Source organism: Zootoca vivipara, chromosome 1 (genome assembly GCF_963506605.1).
Source record: "Zootoca vivipara chromosome 1, rZooViv1.1, whole genome shotgun sequence".
Lineage (NCBI taxonomy): Eukaryota > Metazoa > Chordata > Lepidosauria > Squamata > Lacertidae > Zootoca > Zootoca vivipara.
Genome location: NC_083276.1, coordinates 38,936,989 through 38,962,642, shown reverse-complemented (window position 1 = coordinate 38,962,642; position 25,654 = coordinate 38,936,989). Strand labels below are relative to the sequence as shown.

At 39.3% G+C, this 25,654-nt stretch overlaps 1 protein-coding gene across 7 annotated transcripts in view; it reads left to right on the top strand.

Annotated features, from left to right (window-relative positions):
- The window catches only part of MEIS2 (Meis homeobox 2), a 237,743-nt gene that overhangs the window by 19,375 nt on the left and 192,714 nt on the right, over nucleotides 1-25,654 (top strand). The gene's annotated exons all lie outside the window — the stretch shown is intronic.

Here is a 25,654-nt window from a genome sequence, read left to right as displayed (position 1 = left end):
AGACAAAAAAGTAGTTGTGTCCAGTTGTACGCAATATTTACAACCTAGAATTAAACATATTAGCTTGAAGCAAATTTTACTAAAATCAATTGTATGCTACTCCCTGATCAGTAGAATTTAATTTCAAGGGAGCACAATTAAGATAGGGCTGTTAATCCCATTGAATCCAGTGCCACTCATTCTGCATAACTGGGTATTCCGCCCCCCCCCAAAAGTTCATTAAACTTCAGACTGAGACCTGAGGAGTAACTGCTTTTGATGTAAACATTTTAAAATGAGTTTTCCACAGCCTTCCAGTTTTGACATACATTTATATTATATTACAAAACAGTTTTTATCCTTACTGTCTCATTTTAAAGTGCTGTAGATTTTCTTAAATCAAGAATAATAGGGAAGACGGTTGCACTGGCCTATGAAGACCAAAATCTCAGAGGTTTGGAGATGAGGCACGGTTGTCCCTTATATGAGTACAACTGTGATTAATCCTTTATTCAAAAGATTCAGATTTCAGATGCTTTTACTGAAGGTAATATAGGTAGTTCATGACTGGTTGTAAGGGACAAGCTTATGATTGATTTATGCATATTTTTCTAATGGCAGCAAACTCCATGATCATTACATAAGATTAATAGCTCTGCTGGCTTCTTTAGGAATAAGTGCTCCTTCAGTACAACTACTACATGTTCTGTGCTTATTTACCTCTCCGTTGAAGAGCTGGGGCACAATTGTGGGAAAGTTCACAGAGATTAACTACACATAGGGTGGGAGTTCCATGGATGGAACGCATAACATCTTTTTTGGTACAAAGAGCACTGCAGGAAGTAGCATGACCCTGTGTCCTACTTCAAGGGCTGTCCAGTCTAATATAAAGAACCACAGGAAGGGAAATGTTAGCACCTGGACAACAGACTGAGCAGGCACAAAGCTGACCTGGTCACAGTCTTCCCCACCATGATTAGATGCATTGTATTTCTATTAAATTATAGCAGTTATTTCTAAGTTTGCATGTAAACATATATATTAGCATATATATGTAGATTTTATTCAAAGCTGCATCCTCTTTTTTTGATTCTGCATTTCCTCTATTTTGCTAATGCGTAAATGAGTTAGAATCCTAATGCATATAGGTGAAGTATTCTGGAGGGCATCAGGTTGATGAAGACTTTTGTATAAACAGGTTCCTATCCTCCTGAAACTCCCAACTCTTGTGCAGTTCCTCCCTAAGTACAGTGGTGCCTCAATTTACGAATTTAATCCATTCTGAAGGAACCTTTGTAGGTTGAAAAATTCGTAGGTCGAAAAATTCATAGGTCGAAAAATTCGTAAGTCGAAAAGCGCCATTGGAAACGCGATTTCCCATAGGAACGAATGCATTGGAAACAGAAAAATTCGTAAGTCGAATCAACCCCATCTAAAAATTTGCAAGTCGAAAAAGCCCTATCTAAAACCGCCGTGGTTTCCGTTCAGATGTCGAGAAATTTGTAAGCGTGCGGCCATTTGCCCCATTCGTAAGTCGAAAAAATCCGGTTGTCGAGTTGTTCCTAAGTCGCGGTACCACTGTATGGTTGAAATGAGATTCTTTTGGTGTCCAGTGCACTTGGTCTGTTATTGTAAGACCTTGTGCTTCCACAACAGAACTTTCCCCCACTCCTTTCCGCACATGTACCCCATGTCTTTTCCAAATCTGTTCCAGAGGGTTGGGAGAAGCACCAGAACAGATTTGGGGAGCATGGGGTACATGGGGAGAGAAGAGGGAGGTGGCATTCTGTTGCATAGCCATAATATTTCTTTATTTCTTTTTGCTATACGGGTAAGATTTTTGTTTTTTAAGAATGTGTGCATAAAAATATAATATGTGAATATGACAAAAACATGTTTGCAAACTTATTTGTTGTTAAAGTGTACGTATAAGAGAGCTAAGTCTGGTACAGCTGCCTTCTGAGTGTTTATTCAATGGCAAAACATGTGTTTGCTGCTATATAATGCATGGAAAGTTCCTGTGTAGGCACCCTAGCATGAAGTATAATTCCATTGTTTTAATGAAGACTTAAAAGTGCAGTAAGCTTATTTGTGCTGTAGACTTGTACCCTGAGTAGCAGTAGTAGGTAGTAATATTATTTGTATGCTGCCCATCAGACTGGGTTGCCCTAACCACTCTGGGCAGCTCCCAACAGAATATTAAAAACACGATAAAACATCAACATTAAAAACTTCCCAAAACGGGGCTGCCTTCAGATGTCTTCTAAAAGTCAAATACTGTAGTTGTTTATTTCCTTGACATCTGATGGGAGGGCATTCCACAGCATGGGTACGACTATCGAGAAGGCCCTCTGCCTGTTTCCCTGTAACCTCACTTCTCGCAGTGAGGGAACTGCCAGAAGGCCCTTGGACCTGGACCTTGGTGTCTGGCCTGAACGATGGAGGTAGAGACACTCCTTCAGGTATACAGGCCCAAAGCCGTTTAGGGCTTTAAAGTTTGGAACCAACATTTTGAATTGTGCTCAGAAACGTACTGGGAGCCAATGTATATCCTTTAACACCAGTGTTATATGATGCTCTGTGGGATTCCTGGGCAGAGCCCATTTTGACCCCTTAGGGGACCAAGGAGCTGTTTTACTTGATCTAGGCCAGGCATCCCCAAACTGCAGCCCTCCAGATTTTTGGCTTACAACTCCCATTATCCCTACCTAACAGGACCAGTGGTTGGGGAAGATGAGAATTGTAGTCCAAAACATCTGGAGGGCCGAAGTTTGGGGATGCCTGATCTAGGCTATGCCTATGCCTCTACCTAAATACTAGTATTGAGTCCCCATACATCAGGCATCCCCAAACTTCGGCCCTCCAGATGTTTTGGACTACAATTCCCATCTTCCCTGACCACTGGTCCTGTTAGCTAGGGATCATGGGAGTTGTAGGCCAAAACATCTGGAGGGCCGCAGTTTGGGGATGCCTGCCATACATCTTCTTTTGGGAAATATGGAAGCTGGTGGTCTGGAACACTGCATATTATTTTGGCATTCTTCTGGGTCATCCATTGTGCTACACTTTGAAGCCAGGTCCCAGATTTCATTTCACAACAAGGGGTTGCTGGTAGGGAAAGTGGGATATAAACACAAAGAACTGGTCCAAAGAACTTTGTGTTCCAGTTTACATGTATAGAGGGGGCTTCTGAACCCTCTCCTTCCAACAGTAGGCTCCTACATAGCTTCAAAATCTGTGCCAGAAACAAAGTTCAGCCTCACAAAAAACCTTCCTGCCATGGAGTGGGAAATAAGAAGCTTATGGGCTGTGGGCAAGCGCTTAAATTAATCTCAAAGGGCTCTTCTGATTCCAGTTCATGTATGATATTTATTTCTAGTTCCTTCATTATTATTTCATACTTTCATGGAGTTTGGGATGCAGCTAGATTAAGTGCCTGAACAAGTTCCTATACTTGTTACTGAAAGTCTTTTCAGACCTGCAACCAGAAAAGTAAAAAATGTAATCTTCTTATTTAATAATTAGTTAGTGGTGAACAAAACATATAACATAAAGTCCTATCCTGAAAGAATGAAAATAGCCAGTTCTGTGATCATTAATAACTAAAACTATCTTTCACAAATGCATGCCTTGTGCAAGGGTTAGAAAGTCAACATGATTTTAATTCTGGTGCAGTGCACACTAAACCTGTGCATCTTCATAGCCGTAGCAATGTGGATCCCTTCAATTCTTAGTCATGAATATATATCCTTCCACAGAAAGGCACATACATTAATTCCATGATGTGTTATGGTACATAGGGACCAGGAAACTGTAAAGATAGGAAATATCTACTGCTCAGAAGTAGATTGGAGAACTTGATGTTGTCTCTTTAAAATAATAATAATAATAATAAATAAATAAATAAATAAATAATTTTATTATTTATACCCTGTGCATCTGGTTGGATTTCCCCAACCACTCTGGGCAGCTGTCACAGGCCTCAAAGGTTAGACTCATAGATAGCTCAACAATATTTACATTATGTTCACAAACCGATTCTTTAGCCAATCCGTGTGCTTTTTCTTGATCAGTAAATCACCTTCACTACTGCTTCATTTAGTAGACCAATATTTTCTATATGTCTGACACACATTGTTCTGAAAGGCTTGTTTCCCAAGTGTGTACTCACATTCTGGTGAACAGTTTGCACCCCATAAGTTGGCACTCACACTGTGCTTGGGCAGGAGTCTATGCAAAAGCCTTGCTGGTCACAATCTCCTTCCCTTCTCAGGAAATGCCAGCAAGAGAATGAAAACTCTGAAAGAACCCTTCTGTTGTGTTTGCCTTTATCATTTCCTTTGGAGGGTGCAATATCTGAAAAACCCGCAGGAAATATTCCCCTGAGCAACTGAAGTGAATCTTTTGAGACAATATGGGAGCCTGGGGAAGTTGATACTTCTAGGCTATACTTTCAAATCCTCCCTCCTATCCCTGAGCCCGTCAGCCCAACTTTAGGCTGTGTTGTGAAGGGAGGTGTATTGATATTGTTCCTGTCTAGGATTATGATTTCCTTGAACACAATCTTGTAGGCATGCAAGAACTACTTGTCCTTTCTTATTGTTTCCCTGCTCATCTGTTTAACATGGGAATTAAAGAACTGGGTTTCTTCATTCTTAGCTCTGTGTATATTTTGTGTTTTTCCATCAGCAATGTACTCCTCTCATGCTACCATCTGCTTCCCTAACCTTGTTCCATAGTAGCAAGTTTTCCATAGCTGCTGGTCCCTTAAGGATGCCACTACGTCAGTAAAAATTTCCCTGAGATGGAGGCATATGTAAAATTCCATTAGCATCCCACTGGTGAACATGTGTAAGTAGTCCACATCTTAGTCTCTTTATCTCATCCCAGCATTATTTCACTTCACATGACACATATGATTTGCACACTAGTTTTGAAGAGGCTTGCCAGCATGTGTAAAAAGAATTCTGACTGCTGTTGCATTGCAAAGATGTGAATTTTCAGGCACTGTTTTCCAGCTTCAGTGTGTGTGTCTTAAAGCTGCAAACACAGAAGAATAATATCTGAATATTTTCTTCCTCTCTTACAAACCCACACACCCACATCCCTGGATGCTCTCACTTCATCTCTTTCACTGTAGGCTCTAAGTTATTTTCTATCTTTCACTTCTTCATCTCAATCTTTATATATGAGGAGAGATTTTTTTCAGCCAGAACTCACCAGCACTTCTCAGGTGGGCACCATTGCCATTATAAGAAAACAAGTGGGACATTCATGGTGAGTTCTGTCACCTCTTTTTCTGGAAAAAATAGCGCCGTATACAAGCTTAGCAAAATAATTTTTTGTTGTATTCCCATTATAACAACTTAATGGAATGCGAGGAAGAGAAGCCAGTAACATTTATGTTTGCTGAATCAGCCTTCTGCCGAGGGTTGGCTAATGGAAGATAAAAGTGGGAAAACTTTGAAAGGGTTGGTCCTCCTACATTTCTACTTCAGCACTGTTCATACTTGGCTTTAGATCGTCTTGTTGCAGAGTGCATCAAAGACTGCTGCCTAAATTATTGTTCTTTCTAGAGTGGGTAAACCTACAGGCTTTGATCCATAACACTCTAAGAAGAAGAACGGGATTTTACAGCCGGGAGAAGGGCTAGCACCATGATAGCATTAAAAAGGACTGATGAAGTAAAAAAGAAAAAGAAAAAAGTTATCGAGTTGAAACTCTGGCATTGAAAGAGTTAAACCCTTTGGGCAGTGTTCAGTGAAAGATAATCCTAATTATATTAGCTGGGCTCAGTGTTGTTTTTAGCATGTCATCTTGGTTGTACAAGAGAAAACCAAACTGTACTATATCTTGTACTATTCTTGATTATCAGACTGCTCCAAAGCAATTGCTACCTTAATTGTGGCTGAGATTCACTGAAGCATATTGTGTCAGAAAATATTCAGTCAAAGAAGAAAAAGTAGATATTCTTGGTATTCTTTTGCTGTTGTTTGTATGAATGTATGTATGTATTTAAAGCCAGGAAGGGTTACCTAACTCTATTAATAGAAATGAAACACTAAAACATTTTACAAAAGAAGGGAAAGAAGGGAAAGAAGCCGATTTAATGGTGTAATGAGGCCATCTTCCAGAGACTTGTTTTGTGTAAGGCTTGCTTTGACCTTTCACTTTGCTCAGGAGCCCAACGCTTCATTTTTCACATTCTTGCAATTACGTTAACGCTTCAAGCATTTCTGACTCCAAGTCAGCTAGCAACACTAGGCATAACTCAACACTGTGAGTTTTTCCTCCTCTCTGTAGATTCATTAACAGGTCACAGGGGTCCCAACTGAAATTTAAAACTGACTGGTTCTGTTGGGTTAGCTGAGTTATGGCAAGAGAGATAGCAGAAAAGGGTCCGAGAGGTGGGGAGTAGAGAAAGAAGACTCTGGGTTTTGCCAGAAAGTATATATGTAAAACTCTAATCAGCACGTTAGAAGTATGTGCAGTTTTATCATCCAGCCATTTGTCTGGAAGAAAGGATCTCTGTGTCTTTTGGAGTGCTGCATTTTCCTTCTTCTATATAAAATAAAGTAAAAAAACCACTGATAAACCACTGCTTTAAACTGCTAACAACTTGTGATGTTCAATAACCATAGTAACAGATACACTTTTCATTGACTTTTCAATCTTTTATTATCTCTTTATAGGGTATTTCAGATAGTGAATTTGATATTATACTTTCCATGTATAATCCTACAAACATTTAACATTTTAAACCATGTGGCCTATACAAAACCACCAAGGAATACTTGTCTTATACTTAATGAGACATGGGTTTTATGAATGGCCTATCATGCTAGTTTTATACCCAGAAGGCCTGATCCCAAGAGACATTTGGCTCTTAAAAGGCTTAACAAACTCTCTCTTTAACATCCATCTAAATGTAGCTAGTTATTCTCCTTGTGTTCTGCAACAGAAGGCATCAGCCTTGAAGCAATGCACACAGAGCTTGTACATATTGGCAAAGCAAGGAGTTAACCTGATTCTGCAATGGAAAGTCATATGCAAAAGTTGGTTTAAGTATGTACAGCCAATATGGACATCTGGGCATGGATTACTGTGCCACCTGAGCATAGCTGTCTAGTTCTCCCCCTTTTTTAAAAGGGAAATGCCCTTATGCTGAATAGGCTTCCTCGCGAGAAAAGGGAAAACTTGACAGCTATGCACCTGAGTGCAACTGAAATTGCTAGATCACTTTTGATGCATAGAGGAAACCCTAACACACATTTACTGTCCAGTAGTTGCCTGCAACTATAAATAGGTAAGAGCCAATTTTTCTATAAATTTCCAGAAAGGTAGCCAGGTTAGTCTCTTACAGCAAAAACAATTACTTGTATTGTGGAACTTATTATGGCATAAGAGTGATGTGGGACAGGTACAGATATCCAAGGCTAGGATTATAAGTGAACAGAGGAAGAAAAAAGGAGAAACTAGCCACATGAATCAAAGTACTGTAGTAGTTATCAGTTACCATGAGGACTGGCAACTGAGACATTTCACCCATTATATGCATTTGAATCTCTTACGCTTGGATGTATCAAAAGCTGCAGTTCCATTTTGTAATGTACATTTGTGTGCACAATGAAACTTCCTCTCCTTCTCTTGCCCCTTGCAACCCCCTACACACCCTCAAAATCTGGAACAAATTTTGGGGGTGCACACAGGGAGGAGAGGGGGGGAATTCTGTTGCACAAGCATAAAATTATTGACACAGCGCTGGATACAACCCTAGGAACCTTGGAGAATTATGAGATTCACTCTCATGATTTTCCTTATCCATGGAAATGTCCCTGACACCTGTCCCATTGGCTTAGACTTGGGAGCATGAACCTTAAAGCAGAAGAAAATTTGATCTGAAAATTAAAGCAGCTAATTTCTGATCACCCTGAATAAGCATACTTGTGTTATTAAGGAGAGGTTAGTGTGTGAAAGGGTTATAACCACACATTTGTATCAGTGAATATCTAAAACCGCCTTTGAAATACTTTTTTTTATATTCTGATGTAGTTTTCTATGCGAAAAATTCATTAATTGTTCCAGGGCAAAGTCAGCACATATATTCAATGAAATCACACATGTTTATCCTATGCTACATATTTGAGCTAATTTATACTGAAAAAAGTTGAGTTGTGTTAATTTTAAAAATGGAATTGGCATTAAAAAATTTAATAGAAATTTTCTTTTCTTGATCATGCAAGCAGCATTAACACAGTGGGCATATAATGAGAATTGTTCAAATCTGGTGCGGGAGTCAATACTGATACAGTGGGGGGGGGGGGAGGAGGAATCCAAACAACAGCCACCTTAAAATTTTACAGATTTTTTATATTCACTTTTTAAAAAATCAGAAACTTAATACTGTTATGCAAATTGGGCACATGTAAAGCTCTAACATATATGTTCAAGCTCTTTTACTTTCCCATTCAGAACAGCTAGAGTTTTCTTGATGGAAAATGGAAGTTTTGTTGAACGAAAGTGGAGGCCAAAAAGTTGATGTATTTTTATTTAACATATCTACCGCTCAATTTTAGCGAAACCTCAGAGCAGTTTACTGAGTCAAAATGACTTAAGAATAAATGTTTGGTGGTAGCTACATGAATTCTAATTAAATTTTCCCATTAACAATATGCAATATGATTTAAAGGAGTTCTACAAATTTTCATTCTACTTAAATCATCAGGATGGTCAGGTGTGATCGGGCTGATCACTTGTTGGCCATGCTGGGTGTGTATGTAGGAGACAGGGAAGCAGGATTGGATACAGTTCTTTTCCCTCACAAAACAGATGATAGTCCTTTCAAAGCTGATACTGCTGCCACCATATTAGTGGATGCATGTATGGAGCTCAGCCAGCAACTGGCACTGGGTGCCTTGGTCTAGGTGCTTCATCAACACAGAAGCCTTTTGTGGGCGCACACCTCAGCCAGCAAGGAGATCCATTGCAGAAAACCTCCTTCTGCACGCAGAACACTTTTGCTACATCAGGCCAAATGTCTTATTTTTCAGCAGGATTAGATACAGCAGTTAAGCAGGTTTTGTAAATTCATTTCTCCTGTTTAAGTTTTTAGATCTTTGCTTATCAATGATGTGCAAGAATAATCTCTGTTAGCATGGTGGATGGGAGCTATTTTAAGAGAAAGGCCTCCCCATGTTTTAAAGCACACACAAAAACATGCACTTCCCTCCTGTTGCTGTCATTGAGATGTTGACAAATTGAAGGATATTGATGAAACCTTTGGTTTAAGCATTACTTGCCAAGCTTGTTTTATTGTTGTTATTATTATTATTATTCTAGTTTTAACAATAGTGTGGGTTCAGCAGGAATGAATAAAAAAGGACAGGGATGACTTTATTTCAATATTTTTTGATGTGCCAATATGAAATAAATTGTCTTAAGCAAATGGAATATGCTGTTTTAATCATTAGTTATGCATGAGAGAAAAATTGATGTTGACATCTTTGCTGTAAAATCATTGTAATGGGGCTTCCCTTGCAATTCATTTTTGTAAAATTCATTTTGTACATTTTGCAGCAATTGAACCATCTCTGCACTGTGAATAGGCAGAATTCCCAGAAATACTGAGACAGTTGGCCCAGTAACTGCTGAGCTCACACTACACACAATGCATGTGTATTAACCATTAAACAGCCAGATCAAACTGAGCTAAAGAAGCTAACAGTTTATTATCCACCCATCTCCCTTTGCTTTTTACCCTCCTATATTGAAAAAAAATACCTGCTGGATTAAAAAAAAATATTTTTGTGATTGTATTATGTCCCTTTCTATTAACCACACCAGTCAACGGGGCTACAATTTCATAGTAAATCTCTTTTATTTATTGTACAGTTTTCTAGTCATTATACTGGTGAAAACTGCAGATTCTCATCTTTTATTGAATTTAAAGCTTAGAGGTGAGTGAGCTCTTAAAATATTATAATACATTTTAAGACTTACATCTTACTCCATTAGTTTCCACCCACCCTTGCAAATGATGGGTTCTTTAAAATAATATAACATAAAATATATTTTGAAAATCATTCCAAGTTATTATTTTATAGTGACTATGTGTTCTAAATATGTTGTGTTCTAATGCAGCCTATGAAATCTCTCTATGAAATGAAATGTTTTCATAGTAGTGGGAGTTTTGCTTAAAAACATACACACAACCCCCGCCCCTTTAAATACGATATGACAGATGCCATCTGGAATAATCTTTTGCAAGTTGCTTTTAAACTTTGTATTTTTCCTACAGCTAAGTTCATCCTAAACTGGTCGCTTACTGTTAGTATAAAGGACACAAAGAACTTTCTTTCCCCCTGGCTTCTCCACATGGCTTCTCAAAGGAAATAATTGAACAATATTAGCAAAGAGAGGGCAATTAGTAGGATCTTTGGTGTTATCACATGCATTTTTGTTTTTAAATACAAGGCGCATCTTCTGACATGTTTAATCTGCCCCATGTGTCCAAAACTATTTGACACTTTTGCACTTGTCTAATTACAGTAATATATATACCAGTTAGAATAGGAATGTATCCATAATTCAGTATTCTGAAACTTTACATGGAGGTGTGGTAATGTTTTTCTGAATTGCTAGAGTGTGACTAATATCTTCTTATATATATTGAATTATTTGAAAAGTCTAGTGTTGGTATCTCTGGATTTTTTAAAACTTAGCCTGAGTAAAGGGATGTCTCCTGATGCCTGTTAGAGTTTAATTTAGAGTAGTAATTAAACTTGAATACTGCCTCATAAACAAAAGATAAACAATAAACCAGCCACGTTCCCTGCTGTTTCATAGCTTTCTTTCCCAGATGTTTCAGCCTGATAATTTTTACACAGTGAACTACCTAGTATGTAGTGTTGTGGATAGAGGTCAAAGACTAGGCCTTTATAATGGACTATTTTTTAACCTTAAACCCCACTCCAATGCAAGGGTAGTCTTCATTTGATTTTCAAACTACAAAGTTAGCAAGTTTGAATACCCATTTACAATATTTAAGAAGGCTATGCAGATTTTTAAAATCTTAAATTTTGCTAACAGAATCATCAAACTCTTGTAGTTATAGCTTTCTCCCCTAATAAAATTAATTGTTAATAAATTGTGAAATGTTCTATTGAGAGACAGACACAGAGACAGAGAGAAGTTTTTTTATTATGTTGATCCTAGGCAACTAAAGAAATGTTGACAATGGAACCCCCCCTCCCCCCAAGAAAAAAAGACCCTTCCCTCAGGCTACTTGGGCTGTGTCCACTTTTTGGACTGCTCCACTGTCAACCATGATTTTCTAATTGCCAGGTATTAGTAGTAGGACGTTCAAATGCAGAAGCCATGTTATTTTCACTGGGTGGGGTAATTACTGAAAGCTGAGAATAGCTGCACTAAAGACAGAGGGATACTTTCATGATCCCATTAGCATAAGAGTGGGTAAATTATTCATGCCAAGTGAGGATTCTATGGGGAAAAGTATAGTTAATGCACATAGTTTTTAAATGTATCCCTTTCTGCTCCGAGACTAAATTCTTGTTGGATTCAGTTCTCAGACATTTACGGGAAAGCTCTAGTGGCATGTTAGACGCAGTTCATCTCTCTCTGTTTGCAGCGCTCTCAATAGAGACCATCTGGCAAAGATCCAAAAGGTGATTAAACAAAATGATCAGCTCTTGTTGCTGTGTTACATGTCCAATACTCTGGATTAAAAAACATGACCCACGACAGTCAGCTCACGTTATTCTTTTTCTTTTCTTTTCCTTTCTATCTCCCTTTTCTCTCCCCCCCCCTTTTCTGACTAAGAACTCAGATGGTCCACAAATGCCTATGCCATCTTTGGGTCCTTATGACCTATAATCATGAACAGGATGTGCAAATGTCTGTTTCTGTAGCTTGGTCCGTTCCAGCAGTATAGACACAATTCAGTCTAAAGTTCCTAACGACGGGGATACAATTACTAATGTTCATTCTCCTAACAGTAAACATTTGAAACATATGCTTTCTGACATAAGAAAAGGTGAGATTTGAAAACAGGCTGATGCAATTGGTTCTGTTTCTTGAGACTTAAGCATATCCTAGCATGACACTGTCATCTGCTTTAAAAAAACAGATCCCCACAACCAAGCAAAATAAGAAAAAAACAAACTCTGTTTTAACACCACAATCAATGATGAATTTACAGTGCCATTCAAAAAACTACTCCCTTATCATAAACAAGCTGATAATCACACTGAAACTAACTCCCAATTAGCTCTTCCTTCACTCACAGAGATCAGTGCGTGTCCTCCTTAAGCCATGATTTGTTGCTATTGAGTTAGACATACCTTATGTCATATTCGAAAATTTAAGGATTTCCACCAGATATTACCAGAAAGTCTAGTCAATCAGCAAGGTAATTTCCAAAGCACTCATTTATACGACTGAGTTAAGGTAAAAATGCTGTAAATCAGGACATATGTATATTATCATTAGGGGCTGCACCAAATGCCAAAGCTGCAGCATAAATTAATCAGGGAACAGACACGGTTGGAAACTAATGAAATATTGAAATGAAATAGACATCACACAAGTGAAAGATCTTAAGATCTTGTTTCAATAAAGAAATTCATAGGAACCCTCAACAGCAACTTACTCTTCCTCTCAATTTAAACACTTGGAGTGGTGTTTGACTAAGTCATGCTCAGAGTAGACCCATTGAAATAAATGGATTTAAGTTAGTCATTACTAATTTATTCACAGATTTAACATCTATGTATAAAAAGTAAATGCATCGTTTATTGTTCTGCTGAAGTAATACTGTCTGCTTTGACTTTAGCCATGAGAGCATCTATTTTCAGAAATCAATTAACAGATTATAAGGGGGAAACAAGTGGATAAAGAGAATATTAGCAACATATTCTGACCTTTCAGTTTTTTCTCAGTTCATGACAGCTGTTATTTGCTCTTACCAGGTGAAAACAGTAGAGGAATGACACACAGATGTGTCTAAAATTATCAGGAGGATTAATCGAGATGTCCCTAATATGATGTGGTAGATGAAAGCAACCTATATAGCTGTGGGACCAATATAAGCCTTGGAGGTCTTGTGGCTATTATAGGGCAACTTACGTTCCATTATCATGCTGCTATTTAATTGACTATGTAATACTTGACAGCTCTGTGGAGTAGGAAAAACAGCACGATAGTGATGCAGATTGTAATACAAGAATTTTGTTGTTCCTATCATTCTATTCAGCACCTTACTTCTATCTGATAAAATTAAACAACTCTGTTCTGCAAAAGGTAGCTGTGTTGGCCCACAAGGAAAAAAAGAATCAAAATCCATATTAAGACAATATCTTTTTAGGCCAACCAAAATGTCACAAAATAGTGCACAAGCTGTCACATTCTCCAGAACAAGGGGAGGGGAACATTAACTGATAGTGCAAGCATGGAATCTGTATCTGGTCTCAATCTTAAGATTCAAATGAATCTCGGTTAGGTGCTACGCAGTTATTAGGTTGCAATCACTGTACTAAAAGCAACCTAAAATCTCCATAGCACCGAAAAGATTCAGATTCCATCTTAAGTGTGACCAGATACAGACTGCATAGCACCAAATAGAGCCTCATTTGAATGTCTGTTTAAACTGATCCTTGAGATGATCTCAGCTCTGTTTTCTAGCAGTCAGCTTTGATCCATAGTAAGGCTTGAGTGAAAACCTATTTATTACAAGTAAGAGTAGGTTGGTAAGTGGGTACACTTTTGCAAGGGGTGCTTCTTTAAAATCCATAGCATGGAGGAACAACTTGTTGGTCTATCCTATACCATGTCCTGCCCCTGATAAAGTGTGTTGGCCAAGGCCATTTTCAGGCTATTCCCCTTCCAATTCCACCCTGGGCAATACAGCATCCCCATTTCAGAGGGAGTTGATTTTTGAAAACCATTTGCATTTCTTTGCATGTCTGAATTGCTTTATACATTGTTTATATTGCCCACACAGTGTCCAAATGCAGCCCCCCCCCCCGCTACAAAACTTGTTAATGCTTCACAGTTTATTTCATGAATCACATTATGCTAGAGACATATGCATAGGGCCTTCCATTTATGCTCCATACAGTTGACTTCCACCTCCTGAATGCAGTGGCATTCCAAATAGCTGCTTTTTATCATTCCGAAAGCTGCTTTAGAAAACCAAAGTAAAGCTTTAAAGGTAAAATCCAGAGAACTATACCAAGAACATGTTCAGAAGTGTTTTTACATGAAAATATGGCTATTGGGATTTCTGGGCATTCTGAGTGATGCAGACAACCAACTATGGTTATGGTAGGTTTCCTACCATGTGGTTACTTTGGAACCAGTACAAAGGGAGCATAATTTTCTTTATGCCACACATTATTATGTGTGGTAGAAGTTGGGTTCTTTTTACATGTGGGAAGGCTGCTCCACATTTCTCATGTTGAATGGTCATCCACAGTACTAATCAGAGATTATTGACATTGTGTGGGAATGTAGAACTATAGAGTTCTATGGATGGAATTTCCTTCTAAGGGATGTCTTGTCTTTCTTACTTTTCTTGATTTCACAATTTCAAGTGCTGTTTATACACTTTAAATGCTTGGGGGCTATGGCCAATTAATTTCTACTCAGAGTAGACCCACTGAAATGAATGAATGAACCTAAATTAGCCATGCCCAGTAACATCAGCCAGACTATTCTGAGAAGGGCGTTTTCTGAAGAGGCTTATAAATCAGGCATGGGCAAACTTGGCCCTCCAGATGTTTTGGGACTACAACTCCCATCATCCCTGACCATTGGTCCTGTTGTATTCCCAATATCTGGAGGCCCAAGTTTGCCTATGCCTGTTATAATGTGGTTTGGTGCATTTGAGGTTGCCCCACAAAAGAAACTGCGATATTTCTTAAAGTAACGTTTGCTTTTTCGTTTGTTGTGAGGGACTGGTTATTTATTTTATTTTATTTATTAAATTTATATTCTACCCCCCACTGCAAGATCTCAGGGTGGTACAAGATAAAAACACAAGTAAATAATTAAAACAAAAACAACAAAACAATAACCCCTCTTCCCACAGACTCATTTAAAAGGCTATAGAATATGAATCAGCCAAAGGCCTGGTTGAAGAGGAACGTTTTTGCCTGGCGCCTAAAGGTGTATAATGAAGGTGCCAGCTGAACCTCCCTGGGGAGAGCATTCCACAAATGGGGAGTAACTACGGAAAAGGCCCGTTCTCATGTCTCCAGCCTCCGGACTTTATGTGGAGGAGGCACACAAAGAAGGGCCTCAGATGATGAACGCAGAGTCCGGGTTGGTTTATATGAGGAGAGGCAGTCCTTGAGGTACTGCGATCCTGAACCATTTAAAGCTTTCTAGGCTCTTTGAATCGAGCCTAGAAGCTAATTGGCAGCCAGTGCAGTCAGGCCAGGATCAGTGTAATATGCTCAAGCCATCTTGCCCCAGTGAGCAACTTGGATGCCGAATTCTAGGACCCCCCCCCCTTAGGGTTTCCATAGCAATTATTTTTGTTAGTAAAATGCATGAATGTTCTCTAACTCCCCCCCCCTATTTTTCATTGGATGGGCACGTTGGGGGAGGACTACAGTGAAGTGGCAGCAAATCTGCTTTGCATGCAAAAGTTCCCAGGTTCAGTATGTGGGATCTACAGGTATGGATGGAAAAGATTCCCGTCTTAACCTTTGAAAGTTGCTGACAGTCAGTGTAGACTAGGAATAGCCAACATGGTGCTCTCTAGATATTGCTGGACTACAGCTCCCATCAGCCTCAAGTAGCATGGGATAATGGGAGATGTAGTCCAACAGCATCTGGAGATCACTAATACTGAGCTAAATGGACCACTGGTCTGTTGAGTGGCTTTGTTCAGATGTAATACTAAAACATAATTTAGAGTTATGAGAATGAGCCTATAGCAACTCCCTCTTATCCTCGAGATTTTGCTTCCTTTTCTAATTAACTCCAGTTTAGTATTACATTTGAACCCTAAACTGCTATTAATCTATTGAGGCAAACAAACTTCATAAAGTATGCTTTAACATTCACTCAATGAACCACAGTTTGTCCAGGTTCAGGCATAATGCTAAGTTGAAATTAAAGGTAAAGGGGCCCCTGGGGTTGTGGCGCTTATCTCGCTTTACTGGCCAAGGGAGCCAGCGTACAGCTTCTGGGTCATGTGGCCAGCATGACTAAGCTGTTTCTGGCGAACCAGAGCAGCGCTCAGAAACGTCATTTACCTTCCCGCCGGAGCGGTACCTATTTATCTACTTGCACTTTGACAGGTTGGCAGGAGCTGGGACTGAACAACGGGAGCTCACCCCGTCATGGGGATTCGAAACGCCGACCTTCTGATCGGCAAGCCCTAGGCACCCACAGTGCCCCAAATTGAAATTAGTTACGAATAAAAACAAAAACGATCATTTGTGCTTGAGTTGAAGAGGGAGGACTGCTTGAGTTTGAGGCTTGTGCATGTTGTAATAAACCATAGATTTGTGTTATGTCTAAACAACACCCACATGTCAGCTTCCTATGTTCCTAGTGATTAATACTGCAGTGATGCATGGAGGGATAGGTGGAGTGAATGTTTTCACTCCATAGTAACAAAGGAAGTCAGTAAGTAGGAGTGGAGCAATAGCAACCATGAAATACTACAAAATTCATCACGGCCATCTGCATTTCTAGAGATTAGCACACATTTAAGAAAAACCCACCCATCCAAGAGTGGTAGATTAGGGTGACAGTGTGAATGAGTGGCCAAGTGTTACCCAGTCAGCTTTATGGCTAAGTGGGAATTCGAACCCACAGCTTGCCATTCCAGTGCAGTAAACCACACTGAGCAACAGCTATATTGCAAGCTGCACTGTTGTATTGAAAAAGTGCTCATGTGACACATGAATAGGTTCAATAATTCCACTGACACAATGCTGGTTTTTTATGTGGGAGTATTTACGTCACCAAAGCCACTTTATACAACACTGGGATAAATACCAACAGTTCAAACAAGGCTTAATTACTACTTATCTTTGTCTATCAGTTGTAGTAACCTCAGTAGCTCTAAAATAGTTACCAGCATCCAATAATTGGTATTGCATCCCCAAGTGCTCTCAGTCCAGTGCATAACTCTGTTAATCGAAAGTGCTTGGATTTAAACTTACATTCAACTAAATCAATTTAATTGGGTTGTGGATTGGGATGCCCACATGAGCATTTACACAATGATTTTAAGTTCTGACTGTTTTTAAAAGCTCACTAGTGATATTATCTTACCAAATATGATATTTAGGTGTATATGTTTCCCCAACTAAGATAAAATACTGCTTACTATTAAATATCACCATTATAATTCCCATTACAATACAATATATTTTGTAGCCTATTGTCTATATATTTATATGCAGCCAAAGCCAGTTTTCAACAATCTTTCAAATTATTTACCATATAAAGCACAGAATGAATAGAGTTGCCAGAATAACTGTAGCAAAAGTGGCACCTAATTTTTGTTTTGCTACTGATTTAAAATTTGAATCAGAAACATCATTCTCAAAATGGTTTCAAAATATAAACAAATGTGCTTTCTAATCTCCTCCCAAACCATTAATATATGGCCTCACTGTTGGAAGCTGTAGTTAATTAATACTATTGATTAAAATCTATTAAACCTTGCAGCCTTAGTAATAAGGCCATCATTTTGACTTTTCAATCAGCATTTATGAAGTCAGTACTGAAAGATCACATACATCTTGGCACCAGTACAAGAGCAAACTTTGCACAAGAATAAAACACTGTTGAATACTGTTTTTAGTGTATTATGCACAACAGTATTTCATTTGTCGTTATGCATGCATGCTTTTGTATAACAAATATTTTCTCCTGAACAAACATGTTTGATATATGCAATTCAAGGGAAATCCCATCCTGCACTGATGTTTGAATTCCCTTTTGTGTATCAATGCATCCAAGGGCATTTGCTGGATGTTGTTAGAAACCTCTTTCTCTCCTTTTCCTGTAGGATTTCTTTGGACTCAGGGCTATAGGGTTTAGTGACCTTGCACTTGAGTAGTTCTGTCTTTTAGACTCTGACATTGATTTTACTCAGCTTGGCATGTGCAGATCTTGTATGCCTCTTTCTCTGTTGTTTAAGAGTCTGCAATGAGTGCATAGACAGTGGTGGCTCAGGTAGAAAGCTTAAGGCTGTTTGCCTATAGAAGCTTCCCCAAACTGGTGCCCTCTAGATGCTTCAAACTACAACTCGACTGAGCTGCAGCAAGCACAGGAATTGTAACCCAAAACATCTGAAGGGCACCAGGCTGGGGGTGACTAACGTAGGGGATCTTTTGCATCTTCTCTTTCCACCTGCAGGTAAAAAAGAAAAGTGGAGCTTTTTCAGTTTATTGCTTGCCCTGCGTGTATTTATTATTGTGTACTGGCTTTAAATCACGTAATCTGTTTAGGGAAGTTTTTAATGACTGATGTTTCAATGTATTTTTAACCTTCCATTGGAAGCCGCCCAAAGTGGCTGGGGAAACCCAGCCAGATGGACGGGGTAGAAATAATAAATTATTATTATTATTAGTTAGACCTCTGTTCAACTCTTAATGTTAGAGAAGCCATCTGACCTGCAATCCTACTCCCTGTCTACCTCATAGTAAATCATAGTCACAGACTTGTTCTCTAAGTTTCTCCAGGGCTTCAGTTGCTTAATCGAAGACTTCTTAAATTGGAAGACTTCTAATATTGGATCATATTAAACATACATCTCTTACATAAAGATTCACTGGAAATTAGCTGAGCAGAATCATACGTGGATTTTTATTGTGGAATGAAGCCCTTTAAATTATTTGTGTGTATGGTTTTGAAACTTGCACAAACATTCAATCCACAGCTTCATAGCATTGAGTCAGAGCCTAAAATTTCCCATAAATATTATAAACAAGGTACATTCTGTTTATAAGTCCAATTTATTTCTCAATTATTGCCCAATATACCATTTTATGGTCTCCTTTATGGAGGCTATTGGAAACTTTCTGAAATCCATAGCATAACTGAATGAATTTTGTATCAGTTTCTTGAACTGGTGTACGGTAAGAACAGAGTTTAGGTTTATTTTCCTCTGTAATTAATTGTTCTGGTTCTTTCTTTCTAGAGCAAATACCCCAGAATTACATATACTTTTTAGTGGTATTGTGCTATACCGGTAGTTGGGTGAACCACAAGCTTCTTAAATAAGGGTATATGTACTTAGCAGGCTAAAGGTTAGCCACTTCAATAGAACAAGTGCAAAAATTTAGTGGGCTTTGGTTTATACGATATGTTGACCTTTTCTCACTTACTTTTTCATTTCATGTTTCTATATCAAAGGCTAAAGTCTATTTTGCATAAGAAGTACTTTGTTCAAAAATCATGTAAAATTTAATAAATGTGGCTTTTATTGTGTCAGTTCATTGCCTTGAGAAAATCATTAATGCCCCATGACTTCTTTACAATCTAAAGGTAAAGGTACCACCTTTTACTATTTCTTTATTGCCACTTTTATTTTTATTTCTTGGCATTAAACTGGGATCTGAACTATGGTTTGGCACTCATTAAGAATGTTTTAATGTAATAATTTGCATTTTCTAGAGAACAAATATTGTCTTCAATAAATGGAAAGTAGATTGAAGATTTGGAGTTTGAAAGTCAGGAACACTTTTTAATTAATTAGGCCTTTAACTAGTATGCTCTTTGAAAACTACATTTGGTATAGATTACTTAGGGGAGCTAAAGACTGGCGTTATCTGAAGAGTCCACTTTAGCTGAAGTAGAGCCAAAAATGGGCAGAAGACAAGATTTTGTTCCGGCATTGATGCAAAGCCATGTTTTGCGGTCATACCAGGGTCGGCTGTAGGTATAGTCCCGGTGGCGCGGGGTGCCAGGGCGCAGGGCTGGCAGACGGGGTGCTGCGCGGCAAGCCATGCTGCGCACTGCGAGGGCACCAGAGCGATCTCAGCGCCAGGGCGCCCGACCTGCTCGAGACTGCCCTGGGCCCGTAATTGGCACAGGGTCGGTTCTGTACTGGAAAGGGCTTCTGGCATGATCCATAGTGTTGCCCAAAGGAAGGAATATCATAGAGGTCTCCCAGCTAACGGGTACTAGAAACAGAGCAGACTAATGCAATCCTGTGGTTGGAAAGCAATTTCCAGAGCACAGCATGTTAGCCATGTAACAGCAAAAGAGAGTCTTGTGGTATCAAAGGCAAGCAAATTTATTGTGCCATAAGCTTTCATGGACTAGAGGTTATTTAGTCAGAAACACCTCATTTATGTTAAAAGGAGCGAGTTAGAAGGATGATATGAAAATTGATGTCAAAGGACACGATTAAGAAAGTATCTAAGGAACACAACAATAAGTTTGGGAAAATGGGAGACTCGATAAAAAAGGAAGCTATACATCAGTGTCAGGTTCAGTAGCTGGGAGTTAATAGAAAATAAGACCAGAAAAGGTGTAGATGATAAAATATGTCACTGGAAAATCTAATCTTCCAAATTAAATCTTAATCTGGAAATGGCCGAACTGCTTAAAACTCTGGCAGCCACATCCTGCATTACTTGCATTTCTGAACTATCTTCAAGGGTAGCTCAACATAGAGCACATTGCAGTAATGTAATTGGGAGATTTTTAGGGCAGGTATTAACTGTGGCAAGTCTACCATGGTCCATGAACCAGCTGAATTGGAAATAGGCAATCCATTCTGCAGTTGCACTTAGGCCTCCAGTGACAACACTGGATCTAGGACTCCTCTCAGACCACATACCTTTCCCTTCAATGGCATGCAGGTCCATCCACAATAGACAGGCTACTCAGTTCCTGGATGCAGGAACCACCAACCCATAGTACCTCCATCTTTGCAGGATGCAAGATTAAGGTGGGTTCACTTTTTCCAAGGATGTCTGAAGCAGAATGCCTGTTTGCAACCGAGCAGCACTTGTTAGAAACCTCTGGAATCCAGGGAGACCCTCCCATGGAAAAGATGCATCACCACCTCCTGTTGCACTCTCACAAGGAAGCATTCAGCATCCCCAATGGATAGCTTTTATACTGTGATGGCAAGGGCTGAAAATTCTTATGGTTGGGCAAACATCCTTAATTGTGTTGTTCAACAACTGAAATTGATTTCAAATAGTCTAACCAAATAGTATTATACGCACCTCCTGCAAATCTGCACTAACAGTGACATCAAGTTCACTGTGAATTCAAGTGATTTTACCTTCATAGTGCCTTAATTTGCCCAAGGCCAAGGCCATGGTCTTGTAGATGCATGTGCATTTAGTCAGAGAATAGCTCCTTTCCCCTAACTGCACTGTGAGATAGCAAGTGGTTTTGAGAAAAATTGCTTGGAACACACAGTGAAATAATATTTTCAGATTTTACTGACACCCTTGACAGTGAATCCTATCCTGGGATAAGATAGCAGGAGTTTCATCAATATTTTTGTCATGTTCAGTGTGATGGTGATGGTGTGATCATCTCTATGCCTGACAACACCAGCCTCTTACCTGTGTGATTTTCAGATACTTTGCTCCAGATCTGGATCTAGAAATTATTTCTGTCCTTTGATAACCTCTCTCTAGTTTTTCATAACTGAAGATAAATGCCATTTTTATGCAGCACATTGTTTTCAACTCATCCCCAGTGTTTGAAGAGGGCATAAACATATGTTGCAGGGCTGTAGATACTAAATTGCCAAGCCTGGCACCAAATGACCTGCTGGAACTAAATGCCAGTGCAGAACATGTGCTTAATTTAACAGTCCATAACTGTGTTTTAGAACACTGACATACCTACCCAAAGGAAATCTCATAAAATGTAGGTCTTTAAAGTTCAGAGATTAAACCAATGAAACTACAGATGGCTTTTAGGATGTGCATGTTCATTCATTCATTTTAATCCAAGAGAGGTAAAAATGTATGAAATATGAAATGTAAAATCACAGATAATCTTTTTCCTGGTAAGTATACTTTGGTGAGTAGTTTTTTTAAATGAAAGGAAAAAAATAACATTTGCAAAAAGAAAACATGCTGCATTTTACATGAATGGTAAAGCATATCTGAAATTATAAGCAACCTTTCTGAGGGTATTTATGTGAGCCTTTTACATTATATCTTATGGCTCCTTCCAATTCTTTTAAGGTGTGCAATTAGAATACTGCTTATCCAGTTATCTTTCTTCATGTATATTCTACCCGTTTCTGTTTTATATCACAGCACTTAACTAAAAGAGAACTTCAATGGATATCTTCTAGGGGGAAATGCTAATATAAGAACTTCTTTGCAAACTGCCTTGCAAAGGGATGGTAGCTTTGCAAAATAATAGAAACGCCTGTTAATTTCAGTGGCGTTAGGAAAGAACAATCCCAGATTGTCCCCAGGGCCGGCGCGTCCATTTAGGCGAACTAGGCAGCTGCCTAGGGCGCAAAAATGGAGGGGGCGCTGGCCAGCCTGCCCGCCGCTGTCCCCAGTGCCGCCTCCACTGCTCCTGTCAGCTGTTGAGCGGCTTCAGGCCGCTCTCCTGAGGCACGCACGTGACTCTGGAGAGCGGCCAGAAGCCGCTCAACAGCTGACAGGCGCAGTGGAGGCGGCACCAGGCTCGCGCTCCCCACACGAAGCTCCGGAGGCGCGTGGGAAGCGCGAGCCTGGGGCCACCTCGCCGCGCCTCTCTGCTGTTCAGTGGAGGCGGCCCCAGGCTTGCGCTCCCTGCACGAAGCTCCAGAGGTGTGCAGGGAGCGCAAGCCTGGGGCCACCTCGCCGCGCCTCTCAGCTGGTTTTTATTTTATTTTTATTGTTTGTTTTTATTTGTTCTACTTTTTATTTATCTTCCTATTTTTATTTTTATTTTTTCTATTTTCTATTTTTATTTTTATTTTTTCTATTTTCTATTTTTCTATTTTATTTTTTTATTTTTTATTAATGGGGGGAGGGCGCGCCAGAGGGTGATCTCGCCTAGGGCGCAAAAAACCCTAGCACCAGCCCTGATTGTCCCCTGTATGTGGTAGTTCTTAGATGTGTTTTCGGCAATATAGAAAGCTCACATAAAAACAAAAGAACATAATAAAGTTCTACTGTCATATTTATAGGTGCTTGGGCTAGGTGACCCTCAGGGTCCCTTTGAACTCTACAGTTCTATGATTCTATTATGTTAACTCAGACATCATAATGGATAACTTAGCAACAGAAAGCTATCATGTGTTACTGTGGTAAGTTAGCAAAATTTTATTTATATACCACTTTTTTTTGTGTCCAAAGGTCCTCACAGTGGCGTACAAAGGTTAAAATACATCATAAAACACAAGTCAATCAATCAAATTGAATCAAAACAACTGGCACAGCACTTTGTACATCCTCTCCATTGTACATGATGTCTTCTTATATCTTTTGAGGGGTTGGGGAAGGAAAGTGATTAATACTTCCTAATCTTCTCTGTATCGTTCCAATTTTAGTGTATATACTGCTGAAGCGAGCACGAAAGTGATTAATTCTTAAAGCTTAATTGCTTGCAGTTTTGATTTTTAAAAAAAGAAAGAAAGAAAAGGGACTGTTTCCCAACTATTTTATTGTTAGATTCTCTGGAGTATGTGGGATCTATAGAATAGAAGCCTATACACCATTAATGTGGACAACTAGGGGAGAAAAACAATAAATATGATATTATATAACAACTTTTGGGTTTGGAAGGGTTTTACTTAAGTTTTCCCCATACTTGTTCATACATTGTTTTGATAACAGAATGTCTTTGAAAACAAGTTAGGTTCCACCTGCCTTACAAGGACATTGTCTGTAAATGTAAAGTTTTATGTACCTCAATGGAGAATAGTGCATTGTTAAGAGCAACTGCAAGTATCACATGGTACAACCTTTTGACAACCGAGTGTCTGCTGGAGACATCTGTGATGATGACTTTTTGACCTAGGAAAGAATGCTCTGAAGGTGGGGGAATGCAGCTATCAGGCCTGTTCTAGGCAGTACTGAATAAGCTCACAGAGGCTCAGGCACTTTCCTAATTTACTTTTCCATTTCAGCACAGACTTGTTATGCCAGAAGTAAACAGAATCATAAAGCGTAAGTGAAAAAAAGTTCTGATTGAGACCACTGTAAATCAGGAAATAAAAGAAGCCAGGGTGATACTGACAGGAAACCAACATCTGTGAGATCAGAACCAGGCCTCAGTATTTACATCTGGCATGGGAATTCTTTTTCAGCTAGGACTACATTCCCTGTGGAAACCCTTTGTGGGGGGCCGGCATTACAAGAGAAATAGAGCCCAGGCCAAACATGGAGGCCCCCCCCCCATTCTCTCCCTATTTCACACATCCTACTTTCCATTCCATTTCCTCCCTATTTTTCTCTATCTCCTCTTTATTTCTGCTCCATCCACTCCTAGCTTTCCCACCCCCACAATTAGGCTTTTTTTTAAAAAAAAAAAACTACCATTGGCACCAATGGAAGCTTAAATAAAATCTAAGTGAGGTGTGTGTGGCAGGGTGGGAAGGAGAATTATAGCAGGCTGGGAGAATTCCTCATTATAGGGAGAATTCTATTCTAGTTCGGCCATATAAAAAACCTGTGCAGGAAGGCTGGGAATGGAGCTTGTGGGAAAAGGGATGTTGGAGGTGGAGTGGCATGCAAGATCTCACGCCTGCTTCACACTCCATCCCATGTGTGTTCTTTGAACCCCTTAAAAGAGCAACAGAAATACCTCACCATGTCTGTCTGTTGTAGGAAAAACACTTGTGCAAACTGATCCCTGAGCAGGGCTCTTCTTTTTTTTGTTTTATGTGTTAGTCTGTGAACCGTTGCTCTAAAAGCACTATTGTAGCACTGATCTTTGCAAAAAGAAAAGCAGTAACAATTAAATTACATATCCTATACTCTGAAAAATGTTATCATCCTTCCCGTTCACTAGTATCGGTCCTGTGTGATTCTTTAAACATGCCAGCATGTTGGCAGTGCCTCTCATTGTAAAATGTTATAATGTTTATTCAAAGGCCACCTCTGGCTGTCTGTTGGTCAACACACATTGATTGCCCTTTTGTTGTCATGGGTGTTGCGATTACTGTTTGCAAGCATTCATGGCACTTTTTTTTTTTAAAAAAAAACACCTTAAGTGATATTGTTGAAATCTATAACTTGTGAAAAGACAGTCGCAAATATTCCATTCTGAAAGGTAGAGTAGTCTTGAATAAAACAGGTTACAATTTCTTTTTTAACCTTAGTCCCAAAATATGCCTGCATGCTTCAGTTCTGATTTCTCAGCTAGTTGGGTCCCAGGAGGCCTTATTGAGTGTTGTGCAGCTCAGGGAGCTGCAGCTGTATGAAATGGGGAGAAATGTAGTTTGTATGAATTGTTCTTTTACCTTGGTTTGGGTTCAGAATGGCAGCTGCACTCCGACTTTGTGTGCGACAGCACAAAGGACAGCAAAAGTGAAAAGCAAGTCAGCAAGTAGAGAGACAAAAGCAGCGATCAGCTAATACAGCTCCACATGGCCTGACTAATTTATGAGAAAAAAACTGTTCTGTTCATTGGATCAGCACTCTGAGGAGGCAGGTGGAATTGTAGGAAGTTTTCATTGACTCTCTTGAGCAACTAAGGAAGCCACTAG